Here is an 11,738-nt window from a genome sequence, read left to right on the forward strand (position 1 = left end):
CAGATAGCAGTTATAGATCGCACAACGTTTTTTTCCCTGCTATATAACCTGAGCAAAGGGGGCTAAGGAGGATTCGGTTCTCAAAGCCTTAGAGAGCATTAAACACCATCATGGTAGCTCTGTTCACTGTTTTGACTTGGCACCTGATCCCATACGCTAACTGGATCAAGACAGTGCCAAATAAGTGACTGGAAAATGAAAATTCCAGTCAGCTGGTTGCTTTGCCTAACCAAGCCACCAATTTGACTCTTTTTCTTTTATATTTTTCTTTTTCTTATAGAATTGATTTTGTTTTTTTTGGGGGGGGGATAAGGGATGGTGTGATGTAGATATAGCTTTTATTAGTTGATTTTCAAAATGAGCTTGATTCACTTGATTTCCAAGTGGGTGATAAGAGAAACACAATACTTCAAAATTGATAAAGATGGGAAAAATTCTTTAAGGAAATAGATCCTCTAAATGCCAAAGAACAACTTGAAATATGTATTAGACTGCTCTAGAAATAAGAACTGCTAATAAATAAATCAGCTTGGTAGTGATTTTTGAATGTGTCCAAGATGAGGAAGTTTTTACTTTATTTGACAAGGAAATAAAGACAGTGAATAGATTATTCAATGGACTGCTGATGTGGATTCCCATCCACTCTGGCAGGTGCACTGTGCTCAAATATACATGATAATGGTTTAAATGTAAATAAGGTTAATGAATTTTAATTTTCTTCTGAATCGTGTATTCATACTTCCATTTGCATAGTGACTTATTTCTCAAGTCCTTTTGTAAATATTGTAATGAAATAAACATAAGAGGCGAGCACAAAGGAGTGCATACAATTAGCTCAGCAGACAGCCCTCCATGAAGGCAAATTGGAATCATATCACAGGATCACAGACGTCAGGGATGGATGAGTCACATAAGTCAACCAGCTGATCCTTCTTTTCCAGTGGGTGGGGAATTGTTCTGTTTAGGAGGTTTTCAAAAGTGCTTGGTTTAACTTTCTGTGCCTCAAGTGACAAGGTTTCTGAAGTTCCCTTCAATGGAATATTTGCCATGCTTCCCTCTGAAGCAGCTGTGGTCCTGGGGATGCGGTGAAAGGAATGAAGGAGAACAGAGGCACCTACCTGAGCCACCCTGGGCATAAACACGTGAAGAAGGAAGCCTCTAGCTGCCGAGCCCACTCAGGCCACAAAGTTAATCTGCAGAGCATCACAGCACAGAGCAAGACTCACTTCCCTCAGCACAGCTTTCACTTTTTCTATCCCCAATTTTGGAAAATAATAATAATAATAAAACGGTCACCCTCCCCCCCCCCCCACTGTTATCCTGGCAAAGATAAGCCACACTGGTCTTAACTCTTGCCGATTAAGAATGGTATTTAAAGTTAAGGTGCTTAATAGTGGTTATATCTTTCAGTCTTTTTTTTTTAAACCCCTAAATCATTATATAAACAATAACACTTAAAATTTCTGCTCTTTATTGAATGCACTGTACTCTTTCATGCCTCAATATTTGTGCCTATGCTATTAAAAGATAGCAGCATTGTTGCTGGGGGCATAGCAAGAGCCCAAATGCTGGAACCAGGACACCCACATTTAACTCCTGTGTGTAACAGGATTATTATTAGCTACATCACAGGTTTGTTAAGTGGGTTAAATGACTTACTACATGTAAAATGTTTAGAAGAGTTCCTGGCATTGCTAAGTGCTTACAAGCTTTAGCTCTCCCTAGTTTCTCTGCTTGAAACACCCTTTCTCCTCTATAAAACTCTTTTACACTTGGGGTCAAACATTGCTACCCTGCTTCCCCAGCTTTCTAATTCAAAGCAGAGTTAATTGCTTGTTCCTTGTTTGCCTGACACATTTCACGTATTTTTATTGTTGTATAGTATTTGTCAAGGTGTATTAAAGTTAGTCCCCAAATATTTATTTTATTCCCAAAACTATAAATTCCTTGAGAGCTGGGACATATCTTATTCATCTATTTATCATCCCTCAGGACTCCAAACAAGCCCTGGATAAAGCAGGTGCTTGATATTTATTTGTTGGATTAAACATAAGCAATGTATAAGCATTCATTGTTCGAGTACATCTGGCTGAGCGCTACTGCAGTATTGCTCTGGATGTGCGTGTTGATAAAGAGAATGTTTATTGCTCTTTGTTGACTGTAGGACCTGAGTCATTTGTGAATGTAATTGTGGTTTAATAAAATGGGCAAGACCAGGGCATGGGGCCTGGGATTCTGCATTTGTGAGATCTTTGGTTGCCGATTCAGTTTTGAATAGCCTTTGCATATTTGGGAAAATTCCCACACTATGAGTCTCAGTGTTCCTTGCAGTGAGGACGTAAGTGTGGGATGCTGGGCTTCTAATGAGACATACCTATGTGAGGCTTTGGTTTGAAAGAGCATGAGGAAAAAGGGCAGTGCAGACTTCATTCTCTGCTTTGCATAGCTTCGGAGGAGCTGTATTTCAGGTGCGGCAGAGGTGATAAGATGTAGCATTGGTACTGGAGGTAGTAGCAGGTAAAGTCAAGTCCTGGAATTAACTCATGGAGATAGCAGCAGTGTCCTTTTTAGGCTAGTTCTGTGACATTGTTTGGGGACATTCTTGAAAAATTAACCCCAGTCTCCCTATGGTTTTTATGTTACCAAATACCCTTTCATAAATATTTTTTCTGCTTAATTAGTCAGAGGAGATTCTGTTGTTTTCCACTGGAAACTCTTATAAAGCTTCTACTGAGCTAGCTTCTTTTGTCCAAAATGTTAAAGGGTAGTGATGATAATAATGTGGTTTATTTGGAGCTGAGGACTTCAAATCAGAGCAAGCAGTAAGTTAGTGGGTTCCTCCAGACATTGTCAGCTACCAAAGGAATGTTAAAAGCACATAGTCCTGTTATTTTCGGCGGGGTCTTAAAAAGATCACGTTTCTTATTTATAAAAGTCTGGACCCATATAGTCTGAAAGGTGCCTCCAAGTTCAACCAAGTAATTCATTTTTTTTCCATCATCATTGAAGGTTATAGAGCAGGAGTGTGAGTTAGTGCTTTCATTTGATGTCTGCCTCAACCCTTGAAAGCAAATTGGTTGCAATCAGCAGAGGGAGCTAGAATCAGAAAACTAGAAAGCTGAAATGAAATGAAGCGAGAGTTTCCAGGGGGAAAATTATCTAGCATAAAAGAAGGTCAGGAAGAGTTCAGTTAGGATTTTCTGAAGGAGAAAAAGATCGGGAGAAAGTAAAGAGATCAGAAAATTGTTGTATGAGTAATAATAACAGATTTAGAAATGAGGAAGAATTAAAAGATATGATTAATAGCTGTCACTACTTCAGTTGACAAAGCTGGTTAATTGCCCAGTAATCCTAGTATGCAATTTCCTACCTAGTATACTTCGCTCCTGAGAATAGTAAATGAATTGCATATGCTACTTTCGTTAGGCTGCTGGGGACAAGAATCCAAGCAATGATTTTGACTTAGAAGGAACAACAATGGTAAAACTAGACTCATGTATACATATGAGAGGGTCTTTCTAGTTTACTGTTGAAGGCTTTTTAGAGCTGAGATTGAAGACAGGGATTGATCTCCTCTGTCTCTTCACTATATAGATGCAAAGCTCAGGCCCAGGTAGCTGAACTGATTTGCCCAAGACAGGTTTCCTGGAATGCTACGTATTGTGACATAAACAGCAGGAAATTCAGTATTAGACTTGTTGCTTTATAACAACTAAACAACCATCACACAGAAGTCCTCAAGTGTAAAAAAAAAAAAAAAAAAAAAACCAGTCTTCTTCCTAAGTACATGTTCAAATTCTTTTCTCTCCCTTTATTTACTCATTTCTTGACAACATGGGAAAAAACAGAGATCTCCATGCATATTCTGATTCATGTGAAACAAAGGCAAGCATAAACAAATCACTGGGATGTATTTCTTTATCCTCTTCTTTTGCTTTTGCTTTCAGTCCTTGATACTCGATAGATGTCAAATGCAAAGAACAGAAGGGTGAGTGCAAAATGCTTTCTTACTCTTTTAAAACTTGGGCACACTTGGATATTTCTTCAAAATATTCTAGTCTACAAACACTGGCAAAGGAAAGCTTCCCTTCCCTTGCATTTCAAGTATACAGATTTTTTTTTTTTTTCAAGCTACACTAGGGGACATTTTCCCCCCTTTTTTGTGTGTGTCTTTGGATTTTTAAAGATTTAACACATTCTAGGTAGGAAACAAGTTTGTTAAACTTAAGTATTTGGTTAAGTCTTTGAGCAGGTGGGAAAAGCCTGTCTAATAGCACCTGTTAGCAGTTCCTGTATTGTTGCAATCTGTAGGACCAGAATTTCATTTCAGTGTATTCTCTGTGTTAGCATTACTGTGCTGTAATCCTATCACTATCATTTGCCACCATTTCTTTCTGTGGCTTACTTGGGTTACTTTAGTGATATTTTGAAAATCTTAAAGGCATAGGAAAAGTTACTTTTTAAAAAGACATTTTCTTTGATTATTGCCCAAGCTTTTTTCCTGGTTTAAACTCTGATTTTGACTGTGGAAACCAAAGCTTATTTATTGGTGTAATGAATGATAATTATTGTCACAATCTGTACTTTTCTATTTGGGTTTTTTTAATGACCTTTTAAACAAAATTGGAATATGTTTTCATGTGTGCTATGGCAATACAATGATCTTAAAGGCACTTAAGATGTCATTAATTTATAAAAATATTTACTTCTGGAAATAAGTCTTCTATAAATGGGTGGAATGAAAGGAATTCTTGCTCTTATATGTCAGAAACTACTATTAATAGACCAGCTACCTTCAGCGATCACTCAAAGATACAAAGTGTGCAAACAAAGAGTTGATTTGATTTAGACTCTCTAAGCCTTGTTTAGCTGATCCTCTGTTCTTGTACCAGCCATTTTTTAAAGTAAACCTTTTGGTAATTCCGTGATGTTGTTTTTTAAATGTTAAATCTTTTTATTTTAAGTCATCAGAATCCTTTAAGTCTTCTTAAAGTTTCTCAATAATATTTATATATCATACTGTGAGCTTTGCATCATTATCAGATAGCCTAGCAATTAATCATTGTCTTTGAAGGATTTGCCATTGGCAGTTTGCAGTGATTTCTCTTGGATCTCAAGGTCCATGCTATATGTACTTCATTGCAATTTTGAAAAGGTATGAATTGTGGTTGGCTAAAGAATAGTAGGCGACAGTCCACTTTGTTTTCCAGAGAGTCTAGACAGCTGCCTAGCCCTTATATATTTTCCTATAGTTTTAAAGCTTTGTTGTTCTTGCTAATATTCACACACAATAGCCGTGTGTGTGTGTGTGTGTGTGTGAGTGTGTGTGTGTGTGTGTGTGTTTTAAAATCGTCATTGAGTGAGAAGGTAAAATTTGAGTGATATAATGATCTGCCTAGGAAACATGTGGCTCTTGATGAATCATTGTTTGGAAAAGAACCAGGAGGTATCAAAAACAATTCTGATTAAAAATCTGGAAATTTATGAACATCTGAGAACATGTGCTTAGGAGTGTCAAAGGGCTATTTTACAATCATTTTTAAGAAATCTTGGAATTGTACAAAAAAGAGGAAAAGGTGTTACTTTCCTGCAAAGATGGTCTCCTCTGACTTACCTGAAACATGTCTTGGCTTTGTGCTAAATTTTTCATTTGTCTCAATAGTTTGTTCATTGATTTATGTTGGAAATAATAGGTATTGTAAAACTCAAAGTATTATTAATAGTATTTTCTTTAAAACATAAACTTCCTATTACACTATGCTTTATAAAGAAATTTCAATTTGGGTATATACAAATAGCCACATCACTTTATTCGGATAGATGAATACTTTTTCATAATTTTATACTTTGCTTTTGAGAAATCCTTAGATCTATAAATGCTAGCCAGGTTATAATACACATGATGCACTGGGCAGAATTTTTGGGTAAGCATTTTAACTACCCTGGAGGGGGAAATCCCTCTAAAGACAGCTGCTCAACAGATCTGGCTGGAAAAGAATGAGAGACTTCATGAGCCCTTCCTGACCCTCTCTACTCTGAAGAGTGACTTCTAGAGCATCATGCTGGCTTGCCTTGATTCCAGAACAAGTGTGAATCTAAAAACTAGGAAGGAAGAGGTATTAAGTATTGACACTACAAAGTGCTGACTCAATTGGTCTAGCAAAAAATCTATTATACCACAAATAATGTCTTCTATAACATAAATGTGGAAAATCCCTCCTGTGAAATTCTATCCTTAGCACATCGACTTCACAGAAAACAGCTCATCAGAAGTAGAGGTTGTGGTCAGCTTAGTACCTTGGTGGTTTGATCTTAAATTAACTAGATATATAGGTCAGCCAAAAGTTGGCTGGCTGGCTCATAAAAACATGTACAGTATTTATTACTGGGAGGATATAATAAGTGAAAGGTGGAAGAAAGCAATTTTTATAGACTTTTTAAAAGAAAGACAGTTTAAGCAAAAGTCCTAAAAGGTCTTTTTTTGTTTGTTTGCTTGTTCTGCAATATTAATTTGATCCAGTTATGCAGTTTTTAGGTTTAAGGTTTCCTTGGGCCATGTGTTTATGAAAAAATTGAAATTATTCCATTATTTGGTGCTAAATCAAGCAGTTAGAGAATAGGCCTCATCATTGAGTTATAACTCTTAAGTGTTATGCATTTTGGGGGGCTCCTTAACCAGATCATAAGCTCTTTGGTGCACAGATTATATCTGACTATTTGAATCCTCACACTACTTACTGAAGTGATCTAAAGGGATTTACACTTTAAAATCTTATATACTTTTTCTTAGAGTTCTTCCTAGGATATAAAGTTGTATTTACACTATTATTGTACTGATGTTAAAAAGACAAATGCAAGTACATAGGAGAAAATACCAAAATATTAAATTTAATATATCCGATGATAGGATTATGAGTGAGCTTGTTTCCTTTTGCCTTTTTCAATTTTTATTATAATTTTTGTATCATCCAGTTGTAGAAAAATTAACCTATTAAGAATAAAATATACTTCTGCTTCTGGCTATAATAGAAAGTTTGTATCAAGTCAATCTTCTCACCAGGAAGACACACACACACACAGCTGTCAAATTCATCAGAAAACAACCAAGGCATCCAGAACTTGAGGGGCCAGGCAGAGAAAAGGGAAACACATTGAGGTAACTCTGCTGCTTTCTCAGTCTAGGTTTTTGCTTATTTGTGAGCAGGTGAGAGACTGGGTAAAAAGTGGAGGCCCAAGGTTTTTGGCTTTTTCTTAGAGCTAGGGAGACCAAAAAATCCCCTCTCCCCAAACAAACAAAAACAACCCCTCCTCCAAACCAACCAACCAACATACCAAACAAAAGATACCTGGAGTTCGAACCTACCAAGGAAGACCTGCCATGGTAAATGCCTGCGTTGAGACTCTTTAAAGACACTAGATCCTAAGATAACCAAAAATAGAGCAGCCCTTTCAAAGGCTGAACTCTAGTGTCAAAGCATGTCAACTCCTTATTGTACTTACCTTTAGTCTAACTGCTTTCAGGAAGATAATGAAATGCTCTCTGAAGGAAGCTAGCATATCTTCTATAATTTTTCATCCACAATACATGGCAATCAAGAGTTAACTGGGATGCACATGGCTGAAAAACAAAGGAAAAAGAAATAAGAGATTCATGGGTGATTCAAATATTAGAGCTATTAGACAAAAACTCTAAAATGATGTGATTAATGGGCTCAAGAACAGAGATGATAAGATAGACAATTTCTATAAAAAATAATCATATATATATATATAAATGTGTTAGGCTGGAAATTTCTAAGGTCTCTTTAGAGTCTTAAAAAAGCACATCTTGTTATGAATGCTTTTTTTCTTACCTGACTTTTTTTGTTTTCCTAAAGGTGGTGTGGCATCATGCCTTTATAATTCTATACTATCTCTTTTCTAATGAGCTCACCCATACACAGAGGCCCACCTCACTTAGGAAAATTCTAGCTATACTGAAGAAGATATTCCAAAACTCATGCCCTTTCTCTCCCCCAACCCCCAGGTCATTTCCTATTTTGCAATCTTGAACTTGGCAGGGATATGTAAAGCAAATTCTATTTTATAGCTTACCAACTTACTTCTCTATCCTGGGAAGTTTGTTCTTCAACTGAACAGACTCTGGACTGGTAGTTTTATTTTCAGCTCTTTTTCAGTCTCTCTGAATGATCTGGGTCAGACATAACCAAGCTTTCAAATCATGGTTTCCCACTGGGCCCAGATGTAGCTTAACAGTTTTTCTCAGGATCACATTCAAGGTAGCTAATACCAAATGATGGAGGTTGCTATGCAAGTTAAAACTTACTTTTCATCCTTGAGATAGATGATCCCTGAAAGCTCTTCTGGCTCTAGAATTCTATAGTTAAATCCAGTAGCTGGTTTTCAGTTGCTGTTCTGTACGTCCGTGGGCAAGGAGCATGAGGGATGGATGAGCTGCGGGAAGGAGTGATCCAATTACAGTTATTGATGCATTTGTTTAACCTAAAATTGTGTCTATACATTCACTTTTTTCTGCTCTGAATGGTACATTTCATAAGATGGACCTTGCTACAATATGTGTTAGTTGTCAAGTTAGTTGGACTTTTTCAATCTAGTGCCTTTTGCGGTATTAGACACAGCCAAATCCAAACTCCCTATCTTTCAAAGTGGCACCTCATCAAGCTTTACCAGCCACGGTTTCTTCTCTGCTATCTGCAGCCATGCTCTGGCGCATCGAGTTGATTTACACGAGTTCCTTGGAGCAATTCATCTGAATGCTCCAAGTGTCAGAAGCATGGTTACTTGTGCATCCTCAGTCAGTGACGATTTCACAAACGACAGAGAATAAAAGGGGAAAGGCTTTGTTCCACCAAATAGACAGAAGCCCTTTTTTGACTTAAAAAAACTGTAGCAAAATACATACAATGTGAAATTTATCATCTTAGCCATTTTTAAGTATACAATTCAGTGGTGTTAAATATATTTATATTGTTGTGCAATCAATTTCCAGAACTCTTTTCATCTTTTAAAACTGAAATTCTACACCACTAAACAACAACTCCCCATTCCTTACCCCCAAGCCTCTAACAACCAGCATTCTAACTTTCTATCTCTATGAATTTGGCTCCTCTAGGTGCCTCATGTAAGTGAAATCATACAGTATTTGTATGTGTGCGTGTGTGTGTGTGACTAATTTCACTTGCGTAATGTCCTTAAGTTTTGTCCATGTTGCAGTAGCATGTGTCAGAATTTCTTCTTTTTAAGGCTAAAGAATATTAATATTTTATTGTATGTATATACAACATTTTGTTTATTCATTCATCTGTTGGGGCACATGGATTGCTTCTACCTTTTGGCCATTGCAGATAATGTTGCTGTGGACATGGGTGTACAGATACCTCTTCGAGACCGTGCTTTTGATTCTTTTGTATGTCACATGATTTAGCAACCATATGGTAATTATGTTTTTAATTTTTTGAAGAATCATCATATTGTTTTCCATAGTGTTTGCATTACTTTATATTCTCAACAAAAGCGTACAAGGGTTCCAATTTTTCCACATTGCCACCAACACTTGTGATTTTCTGTTTTTTTTTTTTTTTTTTTTATAATAGCTGCCTTAATGGGTTAAATTAGGTGGTAACAAAAGCCCTTTTGTTGAGCTAATGTCTTTTTGCATTTTAAAATTATTTTTCTGCAATTATTTATAACAACTATGTAAGGAGGACAACAGACACAGCGAAACTCATTACATAGTTGCTCATTACAAAGTCGCCAGTCTTTAAAACCTCTTGTTTAAATAGTTTCTTTTTGAAAATTTTATGTTAGTTATCTGCTGTGTAATAATTGGCCAGGGAATCAGGGGCTTAAATGAACCTAGAATAATATTCTATTTTTACTCATTAGGGTCTCAGTGAATTGAGGAATTGAGGCGGGCAAACGGATTAGGGGTCAGAGTAGAATCATTAAGCTCTAACATCTCTTCTGAATTAAATTGGTCATATTTAAGAAGCTGAGAGCTGTAGTATATTTTTCCAGGCTGTTTCAGAAGATATAAGTCTTTCCTCAAGTATGATGCTACAACTTCCCTCAGCCCCTGAAAAACACTCCATATGCAGAATTAATTATAAAAGCACATCAACAAGGTTGAATGATCACCGTGCTGTAAGACACACAATTTCTTGTATAACATTATGTATCTTTTGAATTTCTAAAATAGTAGACATCTAAAAAGGGATAGAAGAAACATAGCAGACTTTTAATTGTTTCAGAAGTATTTAGCATTCTAAAAAGTTTTTTTAATCCAAAAATCCATCATTATTTATAAAGGATTTTAGCTATTCCTGGAGTCTTAGATTGAATGTATTTTAGAGCTGAGTCAGGAGGGAGGACTGGTTTGCCACAGCTGGGTCTGTAATCAGGCCTATTGTCCCATTTTTGGCAGAAGGGGAAGTTGGCACAGGTGTGTATAATGTGCCTTTACCTGCTTTCACCTCTGCTGGGAAAGGCACCCCTTTTTTGCCTCCGAAGGTTGTGATCTGCATCCTCCCTTCCAAACATGGAGTTCTATATGGTTTGGCCTCATACTTCAATGGCCTCCTCCATCTTGATCAAGTTAGGAAAGCCATTAAAGTTTACCTGGGGGAATTTTGACTTCTAGTGGCTGTGCTTCTGAGCAAATTTTTGGAGGAAACTCAGAGTTTAAAAATTTGGGTAGTGGCCTTGTTCCCTGCTGTTCTCTTCTTGTGTCTGCTGACACCATCCTGTCTTTTTAGCCTCCCGCCCACTATCTCCTTGAAACTGAACACCATACTTTCAATTAAGTTGCAGAGTTCTGATGGAGAGAGATGTGAAGTTGATGTTGAAATCGCCAGTCTGTTAAGACCACGTAGGAAGATTTGGGAATGGATGACGAAGGTAATGATGACTCAATTCCACTACCAAATGTTAATGCAGCGATGTTTAAAAAAGTAATTCAGTAGTGCCCCCACCAGGAGGATGATCCTTCTACTCCTCCTGAGGATGAGATCAGAGAAAACAGCAAACAAATGATGCTAGGACCAAGAATTCCTGAAAGTTGACCGAGGAATGCTTTTTGAACTTATTCTGGCTGCAAGCTCCTTTGACATCAAAGGTTTGATTGATGTTACATGCAAGACTGGTGCAATTGTGATCAAGGAGAAAACTCCTGAGGAGATTCGCAAGACTTTCAGTATCAAAAGTGTTCTTACTGAAGAAGAGGAAGCCCACATACACAAAGAGAACCAGTGGTGCAAAGAGAAGTGAAATGTGTCCGACACTGTAATACTGTAAGGATCATTCAAAATACTAATTGAATTGCTCTGCTTATAATTATTAATATTGGGCAAACAGTAGACAAATGCAGCAGCAAATCAACTGTGTTAGCAGAATATTGTTCTCATTGCATGTGTACTTTGGGTACATTTTCCAAACTTATGGCTGAGTTTCTCTCAGTATGATCAAAAGTTTCTTTTTTCTTTGCTCTGAATAAAACTGAACTGTGGGTTCTCTATAGAAAGTGGCATTTTAGGCTTGCCCTCTTTTTGTTAAGCTATTTTTGGCTAGTTTATTGTCCAGTTAACTTTATTTTAATGACCTTTTAAAAATTGGCATTGTAAATAAAACAACTTCCAAGTTTTCTGAAATAGAAAAAAATGTCAACATAAAGACATCAAATATCAGGCTACCATGAAAATTGATAAGCTTCTTTTTTCTTA

The 11,738-nt window shown here is 36.8% G+C and overlaps 1 pseudogene; it reads left to right on the plus strand.

The window, feature by feature from the left end:
- The first annotated feature begins 9,382 nt into the window (after positions 1-9,382).
- LOC107513942 lies at positions 9,383-11,286 on the plus strand (annotated as a pseudogene).
- Positions 11,287-11,738: the final 452 nt, after the last annotated feature.

This window comes from Rousettus aegyptiacus, unplaced genomic scaffold, assembly GCF_014176215.1.
Source record: "Rousettus aegyptiacus isolate mRouAeg1 unplaced genomic scaffold, mRouAeg1.p scaffold_m13_p_2, whole genome shotgun sequence".
Taxonomy (NCBI): Eukaryota; Metazoa; Chordata; class Mammalia; order Chiroptera; family Pteropodidae; genus Rousettus; species Rousettus aegyptiacus.